This window comes from Petaurus breviceps, unplaced genomic scaffold, assembly GCF_028583685.1.
Source record: "Petaurus breviceps papuanus isolate PSGF00001 unplaced genomic scaffold, PetGlider_PUasm1.0 175, whole genome shotgun sequence".
NCBI classification, from domain to species: domain Eukaryota; kingdom Metazoa; phylum Chordata; class Mammalia; order Diprotodontia; family Petauridae; genus Petaurus; species Petaurus breviceps.
In genome coordinates this window covers 64,456,039-64,475,658 of record NW_027185764.1, presented here as the reverse complement: position 1 = coordinate 64,475,658, position 19,620 = coordinate 64,456,039, and the positions used below count along the sequence as shown (strand labels likewise).

Here is a 19,620-nt window from a genome sequence, read left to right as displayed (position 1 = left end):
CTTGAAACAAAACTAAACTAACTGTCCAAGAAGGAGCAGGCCAAAAGGAAAGCAGTCAGTGGAGGCCACTTCCCTAACAGTAGAGAAGAGAGCCAGTCATGTATTTAAGAGAGAATTTTCCCTGGCAGTTGGGAGTCAAGCTACAAAGAACAGACTAAGGGAGGCCAGATGAGTGACCTAAGATCCTGTACACGGGGGGAGCAACATGAGACCACAAGAAGAGGAATAGCATTGGAAACCTGCAGCACTGGAAGTGTAAGTGTGTTACAGTCTCATGTGTTCTGGAAATGTATGGCTCATTCTTAATGTGTTCTTGTATGTGCCAAGTCTTCTCACTTAACGCTGTATGTATTTGTAGGGAAACACAATCCAGGTTTAGGGGCAGTGTGGGAGATCTCAATAGATGCCTTTGTTTTGAGCTAACGGTATCCTCTAACTATTTTTTATATGTTTATTATTCTTTTTTTTCCAATTTACAATTACATGTAAGTATAACTTATAATATGTATTTATTTTTAATATTTTGAGTTCCAGATTCTCTCCCTCCCTCTTCCCTGAGAAGGCAAGCAATTTGATATAGGTTATACATATGCAGTCATGCATTTACAAATGGGTCATGTTGTGAGAGAAAACACACCCCTGTTCCCGCCACCGACCCAAAAAACGCCAAGAAAAATAAAGTTTCTTTAAAAGTATGTTTCAATTTGCATTCACACTCCATCGGTTCTTTCCCTGGAGGTGGATAGCATTTTTCATGATAAGTCCTCTGGAATTGTCTTGGAACACTGTATTGCTCAGAATACCTAAGTCATTCACAGTTGATCATCTTACAATACTATTATTATTGTGTACAATGTTCTCCTGGTTCTGCTCATTTCACTTTGCATCAGTTAAGTCTTTCCAGTTTTTTTTCTGAAACCAAACTGCTCCTCATTTCTTATATAGAGCACAATAGTATTCCATCACAATCACATACTGCAACTTGTTTAGCCATTCCCCAATTGATGGACATCTCCCCAATGTCCAGTTCTTTGACAATACTAAAGGAGCTGCTATAAATATTTTTGTAATAGGGTTCCTTTGCCTTTTTGGTTTTTTTATCCTTTTGGGATACAGACCTAGTAGTAGTATTGCTGTGTCAAAGTATGCATTATTTTGTAGCTCTTAGGGCATAGTTCCAAATGACTCTCCAAAATAGCTGAATAAATTCACAATTCCACCAACAATGCATTAGTGTCTCAATTTTTTCACATTCCATTCACCATTTGTCATTTTTCTTTTCTGTCATATTGGCCAATCTGATAGGTATACAGTGATACCTTAAAGTTTTGTTAATTTGCATTTCTCTAATCAACAGTGATTTAGAGTATTTTTATATGACTATAGGTAGCTTTGATTACTTTGTCTGAAAATTGCCTATTCATATCCTTTGACCATAAGCATTTGGGGAATGACTTGCATTCTTATTAATTTGGCTCAGTTCTCTATATATTTGAGAAATGGGGTCCTTATCAGAGAAACTTGCTATAAATTGTATTTCACAATTATGATTATTAACTATATATTTCCCTGTATCCTATTTATCCTACTCTTTCTTTCCTTTCACCCTGTCCATCCTCAAAAGTGTTTTGCTTCAAACTACCACCTTTCCCAATATGCTATCTCTTCTATCAGCCCCTCTCCTCTTCTCTTTTTCCCTTCCTTTCCTAATTTTGTGTAGGGAAAGGCAAATTTCTATACCCAACTGAGTGTGTATATTGTTCCTTCTTTGAGTCATTTCACATGATTTTTCTTTCCTGTTTGCCTTTTTATGCTTCTCCTGAGTCTTGTATTTGCAAAGTCAAATCTGCTATTCAACTATGGTCTTTTCATCAAGAGTACTTAAAAGTCCTCTATTTCATTGAATATCCATTTTCCCTCTCAAAGATTTATAATCAGTTTTGCTGGATAGGTGATTCTTGGTTGTAATCCTAGTTCTTTTGCCCTCTAGAATATCCCATTCTAAGCTCTTTAATCATTTGATGTAGAACCTGCTAAATCTTGGGGTATCCTGGCTATGGCTTCATGATATTTGAATTTTTTTCTTTCTGGATGCTTGTGATATTTTCTCCTTGACCTGGGAGTTCTGGAATTTGGCTATAATATTTATGGGGGGTTTTATTTTGGAATTTCTTTCAGGAGGTCATTGGTAAATTCTTGTAATTTCTATTTTATCCTGTGGTTCTAGAATATCAGGGTATTTTATCTCTTTTTTATTATAATTCTATTTTTTAATTTATGGAATGAAACAAGTATTTCTATAGCATATAGCATAAAACATAAAAAGATGATTGTATATGAAACTTCAAATCTACTATACACAATTTTCAAATATACACCAAAATTATTATGTAAATTTATTTTTTTCTTCTATCTCCCTGCCCCCATAGAGATAGCTAGCATTAGACACAAATCGATATATATGTAAAATTATTCTATATGTACTCCTATTTATCAGTTCTTTCTCTGAATGCAGATAGTGTCATTCTTCATATGTCCTTTATAGTTAATTTGGATATTTATAATACACAAAATAACTTATTCACTCAAAGTCATTGTTAAAACAATTTTGCTATTCCTGTATACAGTGTTCTCTTGGTTCTGCTCATTTCACTCTTCATTATTTCATGAAAGTCTTTCCATGTTTTTTCTAAAATCTTTGAGCTCCTCTTTTCTTATAGTACAGTAGTATTCCATCATAATCATGTATCACAACTTGTTTAGCCATTATACACACACACACACACACACACACACACACACACACACACATACACTTCATTGTCTGTGGTACCTTTTATATCAAAATATAGTTTCCCTGTTTATCTCTTTTTTTTTGAGGGGGGAAGGCAAGGTAATTGCGGTTAAGTAACTTGCTAGTCACTCAGCTAGTAAGTTTCAAGTGTCTGAGGCTGGATTTAAACTCAGGTCCTCTTGACTCCAGGACTGGTGCTCTATTCACTGCGCCACCTAGCTGCCCCTATCTCTTTTAAATATATATATTAGCCATAACTTTGTCTGAGATAAAAATTGTTTCCTCTACCTTTTCTGTATCAGCTAAAGTATAATTAATTCTACTCGAAACCCTCCATTTTGACTCTGTGTTTATGTCTCACTTTTAAATATATTTCTTATAAACAACATATTATTGGATTCAAATTTTTAATCCATTCTGCTTTCTGTTTCTGTTTTATGGGTGAGTCCATGCCATTCACATTCAAAGTTATAATTGCTTTTTGTGAATTTCTCTCCATCTTATTTTTACTCATTATTTTCTTTCTCAGATTCTCTTTTCACCCTATCCCTGTTACCTTATATTCTCCCTTTACCCTCTTTTTCCTTATTTACCCTCCCCTCTAAAAGTCCCTCCCTGATCTATTTACCCCACCCTCATAATCCTAATCAATATACCCTTCTAAAAATCCCTCCCTACCCTGTCCCCCAGTTTTTTTTTACCTCTCTAGAAGTTCAGAAAACTTCTAAACCTCTTCAAATACATTACCTTGTTTCCTCTTCAACCTAGAAGAGAGTAAGATTCCAACATTACTAGCCCTCCACCACTACTTGTTTCCTCTTTATAAGTTCTTCCTTTCATGCCCTGTTTCTATGAGATAGTTTCTCCTTTTAACCTTTTCCTAACCAGTTTTGTTTTTTAGAATCATCTCATCTTACACAACACAGTTCCAAACTTTCTTTCAGACTACCTTTGTAAGGAAAACAATTTTAAGAATACTATTACTAATAATAACAAATAATTACTAATATTGACATATATCATGAATAAACAGCTTAACCTTAATCAGTGGCTTATAATTAGTCTTTAATGATTTCCTTATATTTCTTCTGGATCTTTTATATAAAATTTTCCATTGAGTTCTAGTCTTCTTGTTATAAATACCTGAAAATCTTTTAGCTCCTCAATTATCCTTTTTTTTTCCATTTAGGATTATACTCAGCTTTGCTGATGCAACTTATCTCCTTTGCTCTTCAAAATAGAATGTTCCAAGACCTACAGTCTTTTAGTGTAGAAGCTGCTAGGTCTTGTGAAAAGCTGATTGTTTTTCTGCACTATTTTGTTTTTTTTTTCTTGTTGCTTGCAATATTTTCTCTTTAACCTGGGAATTTTGAAACTCAGCTATAACATTCCTGTAAGTTTTCTTCCTAAGATCTCTTAGGTGAGATGGCAGATTGACTGGCAGATTCTTTCTATTTCTACTTTACTGTCTCATTCTAGAACTTCCTTAAGAATTTCTTACATTGTATCCTGATTCTTTTTTTTATCATCACTTTCAGGTAGTCTGACAATTCTTATATTGTCTCTCCTCAATCTGTTCTCCTGAGAAGTTGTTTTTCTAATGAGATATTTCATATTCCCTTTATCTTTTCTAGTTTTATGATATCTTGATGTTTTGATAACATCATTCAATTCCACTTGCCCAATTCTAATTTTCAAGGAGTTATTTTCTTCCTTAAGGTTTTGTTTCTCTTTTTCCAAGTGGTTAACTTTCTTTTTATAATTTTCTTGGGTTGTTTTCATTTTTTTATTTTTCCTTGTCCTGTCTTATTTATTTTTAATTCCTTTTTAAATTCTTCAAAGATTTCTTTTTTGGACATTTTTATAGCTCTGAAAATTGCCTGTTCATATCCTTTGACCATTAATCAACTGGGGAATGACTTGTACTCTCATAAATTTGACTCAGTTCTCTGTGTATTTTAGAAATTAGGCCTTTATCAGAGACACTTGTTGCAAAAATTCTTTCCCAATTTTCCATTTCCCTCCTAACCTTGGTTACATTGGCTTTGTTTGTACAAAACCTTTTCAATTTAATGTAATGAAAATTATCCATTTTGCATTTCATAATGCTCTCTATCTTTTGTTTGGCCATAAATTATTCCCTTCTCCATAAATCTGACAGGTAAACTATTTCTTCCTGTCCCAGATTGCTTATAGTATCAGCCTTTACATCTAATCTGCTGTTTTTTAGATGAAAGTTTGTGAAGTGAACGTTCCTGAGGTGAAAATTTCTTGAGGCCTGGTCTGCTTTCCTCAGGGCCTACTGTTTGTTGATCAGTAGGTTATCCTGGAAGTATTTACACTTCATTCAGACCAAACTTCAGCTCCTGGAGTCTTCTCTGAGGTCCTCTCAAGATGTCTTAAGAGTACAACTGCTTTACCCCTTTATTTTTGCTGTTTTATGTTAATTTTGTGGCAATTTTCTGCCTGTTTGTGGAAGAAGGCTGGAGAGCCTAGAAATTTTTGGCCTACTCTGCCATCATCCCAGCATTCATCTGAGAGTTCCTTGAAAGATGCTGTCTAGGCTCTTCTTTTGATTCTGGCTTTCAGGTAGTCCAATAGTTCTTAAATCATCTCTCCTCAATCTATTTTCCAGGTCAGTTGTTTTTCCAATGAGATTTTTTTTCACATTTTCTATTATTTTTTTTCATTCTTTTGATTTTGTTTGATGTTTCTTGATACTTCATGGGGTCATTAACTTCAGTTGCCCAATTCTAAATTTTAAGGAATTATTTTCTAGGAGTTCCTTTCTTCAGTGGATTTTGTACCTCTTTTACCACTTAGCCTATTCTATTTTTTAAGATGTTATTTTCTTCAGTAATTTTTGTGCCTAGTTTATGCAGCTCTTGACTCTTTTTTTCATGAGAACAATTCAAATTTTGTTCTGAAGCTTCAGATATAGCAGTTTTAACTTTGTTGTCTCCTTCTGAGTTTGTGTTTTGCTATTCCTTTTCACCATACCAACTTTCTATGTTCATGTTTTGTTGTTGTTTTTGTTTGTTTATTTTCCCACCCTATTTCTTGACTTTTAACTTTATGTTAAAGTTGGACTCTGCTCCTGGGATAGAGTGGACAATCTCCCAAGCTTCAGGGTTTTTGTGCAGTTGTTTTCAGAACCAATTCAGGGGGTCTGTAAGTTTTCAGCTCTCCCAAGGTGATGTGTTCTGAGGAGAAGTGTGTTTACAACTCTCCTGCCCTGTGCTCCGGTCTGTGAGAGAACATAAGCATTCTTCTCAACCCTGGAACTGTGACCAGGGGCCCTGCTCCCCCGCGGCCACAAGCTCTAGTGTGCTAGTGGCTCCTCCTGACCCTGGGACTGAGATCCAGAGCCACAAACGGGCAATGAAACATATTGGTACACCCAGTGCCAGCAAAGCGACCCCTGTAATCTCCTTATTCCCATATTTTTGATCCCCATACTATTTGTGGGCCAAGAGCTCCAGAAGCCGCTGCTGCTGATTCAGTCCCTCCCATATCCTGCTTCTGTCTTGCTGGGGCATTCCCTGTACTAGATTACTCTCCCCTCTTCCCTCTCTGTGAGAGATCCTTTCCTGCCAACCTTCTAGGTTGTCTTGGATTGGAAAATTATCTCACCCTGCCGTTTTGTGGGTTCTGCTGCTCCAGGATTCATTTTGAGGCATTATTTTAAAGTTGTTTGGAGGGTATTTTGGGAGAGATCAGGCAAGTCTCTGCCTTTTCTCTGGCATCTTGGCTCTGCCTCCTGGCTAACTATTTAAGGTAAGTATACTGGTCAGGCCTCACATGCTAGGGTGTTGGGAGTGTGGACACCCAACCTGCCAGAGCAAGTGTATGTGGAGGTGTCTTATCTCATAAGAAGTGGTTCATTTACAAGCAGAAGCTTCTGCTTCTACATATGGAAACCCACACAAATATGTAGAAAGCTATGGACACATATGACTATTTTTTAAATATATGTTACACATAGGAGCCCATTTCCGTATTCATTTTATGGATTAAATTCAATCTCTAGTTTACATATACATTACCTCCTTTGTTTCTCATAGCAACCCACTAAATTATTTGTGTAGTACTATTTCCCTCACTTTATAGATGAGGAAACTGAGAGTCATAAAGATTGAATGATTTGCCCAAGCTCTCACAGCTAAAAAGCGGAGCCAAGACTTGAAAGCCAGAGTCCTAAGAGAAATAAAACCACATGTTATCGAGGCAGGGGCTGTTTAGGGTTTCATCTTTCTATCTACAGCACATAGCTCAGTATGTGGCTCTCAAAAGGTGTTTAATAAACCTTTATTGAATTAAACATAATGTTCAGATGAAGGAGAAATCACATCCTCTTGGACAAGCAATAGAATGTGTGCTTTATGGTAGAGATGTCACTTGAGCTGAGCTTAGAAAGATGAATAGGATTTTAGCAGGCAAAAATGATAGGGGGGAGCAGGGAGAAGGAGGCATTGAAGGCCTAGGGAACAGAAAAAGTGAATCCAGAGAAGCAGAAAAAACACTAGGCTAACTTTAATGATGATTAAAATAAAAGAAAATATTCATATGAAGGTGCAAAGAGGTTTAAATTAAATTTCATAATATATTTAAATAAACTAAGCTGAACACTCTTCAGCGTCTTGAGTTTTTCTGTATAGCAAATATTGAGAAAGCCTCAGACAAACATAGGAAATCTACTGATTAGGTATAAATCAGTTGTTGAATGTCACTCGGTATTTGTATATGTGTTTATCTCTATACCAGATTCCCACCATGTTGAGGACATCCTAAACATGGAGGAGGCAGGAGCGGAACATACATTAAGGCAAAGAGAGAAAGCATTAACACTGCCAAAAGAAGACTTTTCCAGACTACTAGACCCTGTTCCCCCATTCTATCACCCCAGCTGGACTTTAGTTTGGCTTCTCTGATCAAAGCTTTCTTGCTTGGTCCTCAGCCACTTTCACTCGGTTCTTTCTCCCTATTCTAGTCTTCCCATCATTTTTGGAAAGTCTAGCTCGCCTTCAGTTTTTGTCAGCTCACTCTCAAGTATCCTCCCTTAACTCCCTCTCCTCAGGCCAGTCTCCTGGGCATTTCTTGATCCCCATTCATCTCCTAACCCCCCTCCTGAGGAAGGCTCCAAAGGAATTGTCACCAGACTTCACCATAATTCACCTGGCCTCTACCTTTAACAGTCCTTTTCTCTGTAGATCTCCCCCCAACAAACTGCAAGGTTGATGCTACCAGAAATAACCTCAATGTATTAATAAGCCAGTCAATCAATAAACACTGTTAAGTACTTGCTGTCAATCAAGAACTACGCTAAGTGTTCAGAATGCAAACAACGAAAAAAAAATGGCCCCTGCCCTCAAGGAGTTCACATTCTAAGGGAGGAGACAATAAAGAAGCCACTATTTATTTTCAAGATATGCCTTATAATAGAGGGTAATCTAATGTGTGTTTCAGCTAGGTGGCTCAGTGGAGAGAGTCACTCAGAAAGACCTAAGTTCAAGTTCAGCCTCAGTCCCTTACTAGCTGTGTGACACTGAGCAAGTCACTTAACTCTGTTTGCCTCAGTTTCCTCATCTGTAAAATGAGTTGGAGAAGTAATGGCAAACCACTCTAGTATCTTTGCCAAGAAAATCCCAAATGGGGTCATGAAGACTCAAACACAACTGAACAATAACAGACCTAATGTGTGAAGTAAGTCAAATCAAGTCAATAAAAATGTATTAATCCCTATTTACCAGGTGCTGTTCTAATCACTAGGAATATAAAATGAAGCAAAAAGGAATGATAGTGCCTACCCTTGAAGAGCATAAATTCTAATGGGGTGAGATGGCACATAAAAGTAAACTGAAAATCTGGGTTACAGGAGAGAAAGGTAAATGGACTTTTTGAGGGGCCATGGTACAGAGTCAGGAATACTTCCTGGAGACGAATAAAGATATGGTGTCCTCCTTAAAATGAAGGTTCTGGGAGGGAACAGCTATTCAGAAGGAAGGTATTAGCACTGTGTGAAGTCCAGAGGTGAAGTGAGCTTCTAGAGAAATAGGTTTCTATGATGTGATAGAGAAAGTCTAGTGGAGAGTCAAGAATACTAGAGAAGTGCCCACTATGTTATTTGGTTGAGCACAAATCTATTGCTACCACTTGGCCTCACGTTCCGAAAAATGTTTTTGGCTTGACATAATTGGTTCTAGAGTGAATGAATGAGAAAACATTTGTTAAGCAATTACTGTGAGCAAAGTATATATGAAGAACTAGAAATACAAACAGAAAAGCAAGATAGTCCCAGCTCTCAAGTAGCTTACATTTCTGATGGGAGAGACAATATCCTTGGAAAGTTTCAGCTGAGAATCAGATGGAAAAGATCATTAGGGCAAAGCACTGAGCAGATGGACACATGTCATATTTATTGCCGTTTTCATTGATAAAACCCATATCCATTTCTGATGCAGAGCCAATTAACAGTGGCAAGTGAGAACTTTCTTCCCTTTGCTTTACCACTGAATCAGAATTGTGCCCTTTGCTTCCTATATAAGAATAGAACCTTGATTTCTAATATTAGTCTGAAGGTACCCTCTTCTCCTCCTAGCAGAAGAGGCAGAAGCCTTGTTGCAACTTCTTGCTACTTGACTATTAATTGTTTGAATGCATCTTTATTTACCCTTATCACTATCTTGCTGACATTTTTTGTACTTCCAACGGAATTACATTTTTATGCTAATAACTGTCTCCTTAATTAATGAGACTTAAAAGGTCATTTATCATTGAAAATCACATCTAGACTAACCGAAGCACTAAATAGACCCTTTTGATTCTGGTGAATTGAATACTATATTGATAATTCTACCTCTCTTAATTAAATTCTTATTAACATATACATTATTAATTAGACCATTAACACAGGTGTCATTTTGAGTCACAACAGGATCACATTGTAACTCATGTGGTTATTAAGCCTTGATAATTTCCGCAATGAATTAGTATTACATTAACTGGGATCTCCAGTGTGAATTCCAAATTAAATGCTTAGTTTAGGCAACACTTCTGCCACTTTCAAGAGTAAATACTAAGCACAGAATTTAGAGGTTTATTTGTGTGTGTGTGTATTCCAATGCCCTGTAAATTATTTTGCTCAGCAGGTAGACCTCGTGCATTTTTTTTTTTGCTTTTTTGAGGGGGTAAGGTAGGGCAATTGGGGTTAATTTACTTGCCCAAGGTCACATGGCTAGTTTTGTGTTAAGTGTCTGAGGCCAGATTTGAACTCAGGTCCTCCTGACCCCGGGGCCGGTGCTCTATTCACTGCACCACCTAGCTGCCCCAGACCTCATGTCTTTTAAGCAGTATAATTTAACTCTTCAAATAGTTAAAATACTTCAGGACCTCAAGGACCTGGATTTCATCATTGTGGGTATTCCTGCCACTTATATAGTTCCCAACCTTCATACAGTTCATCAGATGATATTTATGTTGAAAAAATTGAAAAAACATTACCTTCTGGCAATTGGTTTCTTCAAAGTTAATAGACTGGTCATTGGACAACAGTCCAATCGTCATTGGTCCATTGCCAGGGAGACATTTGAACCTTCCACTTTTGATTGGACCTATCATAATGTGTGTTTCAGTGGCCCAGCTTTTGAGAACCCCATTTCACCTCCATGACATGAAGAAATATCTGAGTAGAAGTTCAGTGGATGACTGTTCAAATGGGTTTTGACAAATGCTCATGTCTGTCAGTCTGTCTGTTTCAGTCATAAATGATAAACCTGAGGATATTATATATCTGCCATTGCTAGTATGTACTCAGTTTTTCCCCACCTCCATGCCTTTACTCACATTGTTTCCATTGCCTGAAACTTCTTATCTCTCACAGTTTATCTGATCCTATCCATACTTTAAGGCCAATCTCAAATGCTACCTCTTCTATGAAGTCTTGCCCAATCCCCAATGCAAGAAGCGGTACATATTACCACTGTTGTCTGAAAACACTTTGTTCATCCCTCTTGTGGCAATGAGAGGCTTGATTACAATTATTTGTCTGTATTTTTTCTCTAATACATTTTAAATACCTTGTAGACAGAGATCATGCTTTTTATCTTTATGCTTTGCCTAGCACAGAAAATACTTCAATAGATCTGTGATCTCTCCAATGTCTCACCAATGGAACAGAACATGACCCTTAAATGACTTTCTACCATATGTGACCCATGTTCATATCCTTTCTTAAATCCTCTGCACTCAAGTTGAGGGGGGACTTTCTCTACACATATTGATATCACATGGATACCAGGGCAGCATGTGGTTTATTTTCTCTCAATTTAGATACATGACCAGTCCCACCATTTTTTCTAAACAAATTTCTTTGACGATATCTTTCAAAACACTTTTTTGTACCAGATTTGTTTTATATATGTATGTGTTCATGTACATATACACACATACATGAACATATACATATACACACACATTATATGGTATAGATGATATATCTTAGGTATGTTCACCAGGATTAAAGAAGATATAAATAAACTCTCAGTAGACGTTCAATAAAGTGTTTGTTGAATTAACTAGTGAACACAAAAATAACATTGTGAATTTAGATGTTGGAGAAATAGTGGTACTCCAAAAGTACTGGGAACTTAGTTCTGGGGAAGAATTTCAGAAGGAATATGGGATACTGTATATGATATGAGATGATGATTGATTAGGAAAAATACTTTTGGATCTATTTAGTATCTCTGGTAATGGTTTCACTTCCAAAATAAATAAGAAACTGATTCAAATTTATATGAAAAGAGTCATTTTCTAGTTGATAAGTTGATCTACTAATATAAAGTTTTCAAAGAAATACAACTTCCAAATTACCACATTGGAAACTACCCCAAATCACTAAGAGAAATATAATTTAAATAATTCTGAAGTTTCTCTTTATGCATGAAATGACAGGGATTACAACAAAAAATGGAAGCAGTCAATATTTGAGGGGCAAAGATAGATAGGTGAACTAATACATACCGAAGTTGGGTAATGGCTCAAACATTCTGGACATCAATTTAGAATTATGCAAAAAGGTCACTAAACTCTTTAGACCCTTTTACTGATCCCAATGTTTTACACATATGCCAAGAAAATCAGACAGAAACAGAGGTCAAATATATCACCAAATATTCTTAGCAGCATTCTTATGCTGGCAAAGAACAAGAAAGTAGCTACCCATTGAATGAGGAATCACTGAAAACACTAGGGTATTAGCATTCATGTAATATATGAATTTAATGGAGTAGTAAGAAATGATGAGTATGAAGAATTCAGAGAAATATGAGATTTGTATGAACTCATAATCAATAATCAACCAAGCGGCATTAATTTACCATTTCTCAGCCACTATATGAGGATCTGGGGAGACAAAGGCAAAAGAGAAATAGTCTCTGCCTTTGAGGAACTTAGAATCTAATAGACAAGACTATATATATACTTACATGTGTGTATATATGTATATGTGTGTATATAGGTATATATACACATACATATGTGTATGTATATGTAAGACAAATTCAAGTCAACCTTGCACTGGCTGCTGGGGAGGACTTGGAAAGACTTCATACAGAAGGGGATACTTGAGCCCATCTTGAAGGAAACCAGGAGTAGGGATGGAGGGAAGAATTGAGTACATTCCAGGTATGGAGGACAGCCTGTACAAAGCCACAGAGATGGGTGGTTGAGTGATGTGTGTAAAGGTTGATAAGCCCAAGAATGGTATGTACAATGTAAATATGCAAATGAAAATGGTAATGAGGTAAATGGGGAGATGAGGGATGGCAGCAGCTGGGCTACTCTTGTTAGAGTACAGCCCATGTAGTGCTAAATCTGTGCCCAGGCCAGTTCTGGGTAAGTGTTCAGTTGTCCCTACTATGACAAGATTGGGGCATTGTCCCAGTTTAAAAGGAGAGGCCTTTTCCCCCTGATATGGGAATGGGAATTTAAGATCTTCCCTGCCCCTAGGCCCTTTGATAGACCTACCTCCACCTGCAGACTGTGGTGGGAGGCTTGGTTTTTGGGAACGCTTTGTGATTGGGCAGTGGGGTCAAGAGGGTTGTTACATTCTCTGAGCCAGGAGAAGGCTATATATACCCTGATGTGAGGCTTTGCTTTGGGGCTCACTTTGAGAAGTGTTGTGTGATTGGACCAGAAGAGATTCTGGGCGGCAGTTGAGTCCCCCAGCTTTGAAAAATCCAGATGTTGATGCTTCCCTCTCTGGTAACTGACTAAGTATGGATGTCATGGTCAGACAGTTGGAGGCCTGTCTGCTGAAATGTTTCCCTATCTTCTTGTAACTTCTGTCTGTGTACTCTGAAGTTCAGGGTGCTGACTTTTTCCCCTGAACTAGGTAAATGACATATGTTTGATTAAAGCAAGATTGTTTACTCATTTTGAGTTGCTTTCATTTAGAAGAGAAAACCTAAGAACCTGTGTTGGCAGCCACCCTGGGGATGCTGGGGTGCTTGCTGCTACATTCCCCCCATCTCCTCTGTTTCTCTGTCTGTCTCTCTCTCCTCTCCCTCTTTCCCTTTCTCTCCCTCTCCTACCCCCTTCCTTTCCCTCTCTCTTTCTCTAGAATGTGTGACAAACAATTCTTCCCATCTCTCTGAGATTCCCTATGGGAGTAAACAAGCACCCTCCCTTATTTTAATAGAAATGGCTGCTGCTCACACCCAGCAGCTAGCTCAGGGATTCTACTAGGTAGACTTGAGCCTCTGTCTGACTCTTCTGTTTTGTTTCTTTTCCTGAGAAGAGGTGACAACATCAGTCCTTAGATGGATGTTCCCACACCTGGAGTCAACCTTGTGAGTTTGAAAGTTTGGGTTCCCTGTACCTATGACAGTACTTGAAAAGATGGCCATGGACAGGAAGAGGCATGACTTATCAGAAGACATGGACAGGAGATAGTGTAGAGTGTATATGGAGATGAAATGTCAAGTCTCATAAAATGTTACATGTTACAATATTTTAAATATTAACTTCCTAGGAGAGCATAATTAAAGTTGCAAGTTACTACTTCCTGTTTAAGTCGTCAATGTAAGTCTTTGGAGCTAAGCATTTCATGTATGAAGGAAATAAATAGCTGTCCTATACATGCTTTATATTGTACATAGAATAGCTTTCTTTTCCCTCTTTGGAGAATTCCAAGATAGAATCTAAAACTTTAACTTATTTTCTCAGAGCTTTGGAATGAGGATGTAAAGAGACAGAGAATATGAGGGAAATAAAAGAGACTATCCTGTCTTTGAAGACCAGCCTTCCCCAGAATGAAGCCTGGTCCACATATATGATTGTGTCCAGAGCTAAAGATGCCTTAGTGGGAGGATAAAGGCAAATGCCTCTACTTCTCTGGACCCAGCGCTGATTATCTGTGCATTGCTGTTGTTACAAAAAAGGACCAGTAAAAGCAAGTCAAACTCTGTATAATTGAGAAACCAATGAAGATCAAAGAGAACAGATAATCAGATATATTTCTCCCACAAAAAAAGTGTGCCCTTTCCACCCAGAGAGGAGGGGGATTTCTAGGATGGAACACTGTATACGTGGACAGATGTCAGTCACCATATCCAGTACATTTGTTTAATAATCTTTCTTTGTCACAATGGAGAATTCAAAAAGGGGTAAAGAAAATGAAAAGACTGTGATGTGAATAAAAAAGACTATCAGCAAGTGCATTTCATGCATTTGATTTATTCACGGAAAGAGCTAGCATTTCCTGATGTCCTGTTGAACAATGAGAGGGAGAAAATATGGCTGAAGGAGAGAATAAAAAATTGTCCCTGAGCGACTCTTAATTGATCTAGGTCAGACTCGTCAAAGAAAACACTTTAGGAGTGACTAGTTTCTACAACTTTACTAAAAGGCTTTCCAAATTACCGTTTATTAACTAAAGCTACCATGAAATCATGTCCAAGTGTGTCTTAAGTATATTTTCAGCACTACCTAAAAGAAACATTCTAGCACTGTGAAATGTGATGCCTCCCCCCCTGAAAAATGTGGAGTTACGTTCCTGCCTAGCAGATGTGTTGCCCTGTGCTTGTATTTGGAGAGTGATGTCTTCATGTGTCAGCGGATAATCTCCTTGTTGCATGAATTGCTGACCTGTTATTAAATTCCCTTGGGTTCATCTTGTCACTTCCATGTGAAGAGTTCTCCCCTAGAACTCCCTGAGGACATTTGAGCTGAAAAACAAAGGTAGGTGGAAAAGGAAAACTATGTAGTAATTGGAATGATTTGTTCTTGGGTTAATTATCTCCTCCTCCATTCTCCCCACATTCCCAAAGGGGCAAGGGCCCATTATGTGCTATGCTAATAGCCTATAAAATTTGCATCAAGTGAACATAAAGCTATGTTTGAATTATTCACACAAATTAAAGAATATGGGGCTAGTAAACAATTTTACTCTTATTTAAAAGCAACTTGCGGCTTGAAAACAGGGTGTAAAGTCTCTTTCACACACAGCCTCACGCAATTGCTTCCAGATGTTCAGAGATATCGAACCCTGTTTGTCATGGAATGATGGACTTTAGGGTATAGAAAAAGTTAGAATGGAAAGAAGATGACCATAGAAGATGGAACATAAAGACTGAAGATGGAACATAAAGACCGTAGATGGAGGAATTTGATCTGTTTACCCATTAGAAATAATCCTGGACTTCCAGTGGGAGATTTAGCAGCCCAAGAAACTAGATGGCCCTTGAAACTAGATGCATTCAGAAGAAATAATGAGTAAGATAGAGCCAAGAAGATAAAAGTAGGAGAAACAATCCATTGAATTTCATTAGGCAAAAGATAGAAACGAATCTGGGGCAGGGGGAAGACCTAAGTTCCAGGGGGAGGAGAGGGATCAATGATCTCTTAGTATTCAATATGAGTTAATGAATTTTAACTCTTGCCATTCCCATAATAGTACTTTGGCCTCCAGGTCACTTAACCATGTTTGGCTCAGTTTTCTCATCTGTAAAATGAGCTGAAGACAAATGGCAAACCACTCTACTTTCTTTGCAAAAAACAAAAAGCCAATAGGGTCACAAAGAGTTGGACATGACTGAAAAGACTGAACAACATCAAAGCTAGTTAAGTTCATTGGGGGGAAGGGAGAATGTAACTTTTTAGTCAGCATTACAGCTTCTACATTTTCATCACGTGACTGAGTTCACTGGTGGTCATCCCTGTTCAACAAACATTGCTTTCATTAACAGTTATATTCGAGTTGTTTATTTCTAATTCATCATATATATAGTTTGTTTATATATAGTTATTTACATTTTGCCTCTCTAAGTAAGTTCTAAGCCCCTGGAGGGCAGGAACAGTCTTTTACCTTTCTTTCCATCACCAGAGCTTAGCACAGTACTAGGCACACAGTAGGCACTTAATAAATGCTCATTAACTGACAGACAGACAATAAATCAAATGTTATTTGACCAGAGCAAAATACATCAGATTTTCCCTTGTTTTAGACACATTAGTTTCTTTGACTGCTATGAAACATTGTTGATTCCCATTGCTACGGCTCCACCATCTTTGAACTTGCAAAGTTCTCTTTCCTGAACTATTGAAACATGTTAAACTTTCGAAATCAAGCTTAGGACTTTACAGGTATATTGGTTCAATCTCATGTTATTAGATTTGGCATGGAAACTTTGACCTGTTCTATATCCAACATGAATTGGTTTGTTTCTTTTTAGGCAACCTGGTTCCCCCTCCACTCTTTGGGTTCATTATATCAGTGCTAGACTTAGCATTGATACCCTGTTGACATTAGCCTTACTGATACTTAAAACATCCAAGCTAAAGTTCTCCACCAGTCTTAGCCACCCCATTAGCAAGAATTTCTGGAATGTACCATCACACCTAGTTCCAATCAGTCCTTCTATGGAGAATACACTTTACAGGTCCTAAACCTTAATTTGATCATTAAAGTTAGTTTTCCAGCAATGGGTGAAAGAACCTATATTTTAAGCCTGTTATAAGTCCTCTAAGAGTGCACGAAGTCTGTACCTAAAGAAGAAAGCTCTTTTTCTCTTTTATTCTCTCTCTCTCTCTCTCTCTCTCTCTCTCTCTCTCTCTCTCTCTCTCTCTCTCTCTCTCTCTCTCTTTCTCTCTCTCTGTCTCTCCTGTTTTTGTCTCTCTTCATCTCTTTCTGTCTTTCTCTGTACCCCGCCCCCACTTTCTAGGTTTTAAGAAATATCAACATCACTGCCTATGTAATTTATTAAAAGTATAACAAAAATATAATGGCATATTTAAATATTTCAGCAACATATCCCAATGAGGAAGATGACAGTTGCCTTTAATTATCAATTGCCATTACTGACTTCTCAACATTGAAGACGTAGTCGCACCATTCAGATCTCACAAGATGACACACAAAGTCTCTCAATTCTCTTCAGATATCTTCTGCACAGCATATCTTCTCCATAGGTAAAAGTTAAACTTAATCCTTGCAGGATAGATCTCTTTGGATTCTTTCTCCTTGACAGGTAACAATCTTTAAGAGATCTTAGGCATTTATCTCTTTTTTTAGTGTCTTCCCAGTTAACAGTTATCAGGTTCCAGAATGACAATTAAACTTTCTCCCAATATTCTATTCTCTGTTGAAGCCATAGTAATAATACCCATAATCTCTATGAAATAGAGCCATTGGAATTGATGTTACATTAGATTTCATCCTTTTACATTCCTTCCAAATTCTGGTGTTCACTGAAATCTAGCTTTCTCCTAAGATACCATATCCTTTGTCACTCTCTCCAAGACTGACTTTTCCTTCTCTCACAACCCCCAATAAATGAGGACAGAAGGAATTACCATTCTCCTTTCTTCTAAACACTGAGACTCTCAGACCCATCTCTTGACACTCCTCAACTACCTCTTCTCCTCAAAAGCTCATATTATTCCATCTGGATCATTGTTATCATTTGTAGATCCCCAGATCACTTCCCTTCATCCTCAATAAATTTAATACCATCCTGTGTCCTCTTTATCCTGTGTTCTCTTTCCAACATTCTGTCCTCTCAGATCCTTAATGTCCCTAGTTTCCATGATGTCTGTCTCTAGACTACCTTAATTACAACCACACATAAAAGCATATCTAAGAGAGGGTATACATTCTCTCTCTCTCTCTGTCTCTCTCTCTCTCCCATGAATTTGCCTAAATTTTTGAATCTAGTTCTGTCCATTTGTGAATTAGTCCCCTGTATTTCCTCTCCTCCACCATATTGAGTGTGTGTGGAGGTGGTAGGAAAAGGCTATATAGTTCTGAGACCCACTATAGACAATGCTGCTGCTATAAACACTAATCTAATACCCTGCTGTGAGTGCCTTGAATATCTCTCCTGCTGTGATGTGGAGGTGACAAATGAGACCAGAGATCCACCTCCTCCCCAGACATGTGTAGGGAGCTATTTGGGGGGATGGGTGCTAGGAATGTTCTTACTTGATTTAACCCTTTGTTCTATGCCTTGTCTTTTCTTTCAAGCTTTGTCTAAATTAATGTGTCCCCCCTTAGGTTAATCTAGTCTTCTTTCGTCCTTTATCAGACTACTTCAAGAGCACTGGTTAAAGCAAATTGAATATTTCAAATCACTTTCTTCGTTGTTGGCCTCACACCACCTGGTCATGTATTTTTTGACCACCTGCCTCTGCCATTTGAATAAGAGTCTGGTTCACATCTGCTGCACATGTCCTTGAAGGCTAGGGAAACTCAGGGCTCTTGGACCCAGCATAAAGATAGGGGATAGTGGATATCTTTCATCTTTGCTATCATATCTTCCACTTTCTTCCTTAACCCCCATGGGTTTTGCTCCTAGCTGAGGGACTAGGCATCTCCATACTGCAAAAGTACCAAATAGGAATATAATCTCCTCAGAGAACATGCCCATCCCCATTATGTTGTATTTTAAGAGAACCATTCTATTTGATTGAAATTACAAGAAAGAAAATTTCAGATTAATGTAATAATAATAGCTAAGATTTATATTTTGCCTACTATGTGCCAGGCATTGGGCTAAAATGCTTTATAAATATTATCTCATTTGTTCCTCACAACAACCTTGGGAGAGAGGTGTGATTATATCCCCACTTTATAGATAAGAAAATTCAGCAAACTTGGAAAAAACTGAGCAATCAGAGATTAAATGATTTACTCAAAGAAACACAGTTAGTAAGTGTCTGAGGCTAGATTTGGACTCAGGGCTCCCCGACTCTAGGACCAGAGCTCTCTCCAGGGCATCATCTGGGTGCTCATGTAAGAAATAACTTCCAAACACGTAGGGCTGTCAGAAAGTAATGAGATCCCCATCACTAGAAATGTACAAATTACTAGGAATTACACATTGGATAGAGGGTTGACATAGTCTCCTTATGTGAAAGTGGATTATTATCCTTGGCTATTACTTTTCCTGCTAGGCATATGTGAGTCTAAGGTCAGTCCTCATCAGTGGCAGCTAGGTGTTGTAATAGATAGAATGTTAAATCCTGCCTCAACCACTTACTAGCTGTGTGACCCTAGGAAAGTCACTTAACCTCTGTTTACCTCAACTTGCCTCAATCTGTAAAATGGGCATAATAATGACATTCCACAGAGTTGTGGGGAGGGTCAAATGAGAAAACATATGTAAAGTGCTTTGTTAACCTTACAATGCTCTATATTACAGATAGATAGATCGATAGAGATAGATAGATGATAGATAGATAGAGAGATAGAGAGATAGATAGATAGATAGATGATAGATAGATAGATAGATAGATAGATAGATAGATAGATAGATAGATAGATAGAT

At 37.6% G+C, this 19,620-nt stretch overlaps 1 long non-coding RNA gene across 7 annotated transcripts in view; it reads right to left on the bottom strand.

The window, feature by feature from the left end:
* LOC138159166 (uncharacterized) overlaps positions 1 to 19,620 on the bottom strand; it is a 322,195-nt gene that overhangs the window by 247,417 nt on the left and 55,158 nt on the right. The window contains exon 4 of one of the 7 annotated variants that reach the window (XR_011167831.1): positions 14,942 to 15,021. The exons of 5 other annotated variants lie outside the window; for them this stretch is intronic. This is a non-coding gene — a long non-coding RNA (uncharacterized lncRNA). Of the gene's footprint in view, positions 1 to 14,557; positions 15,022 to 19,620 lie in introns of those variants that run through there. One more of the 7 variants, XR_011167828.1, reaches the window with a different exon arrangement.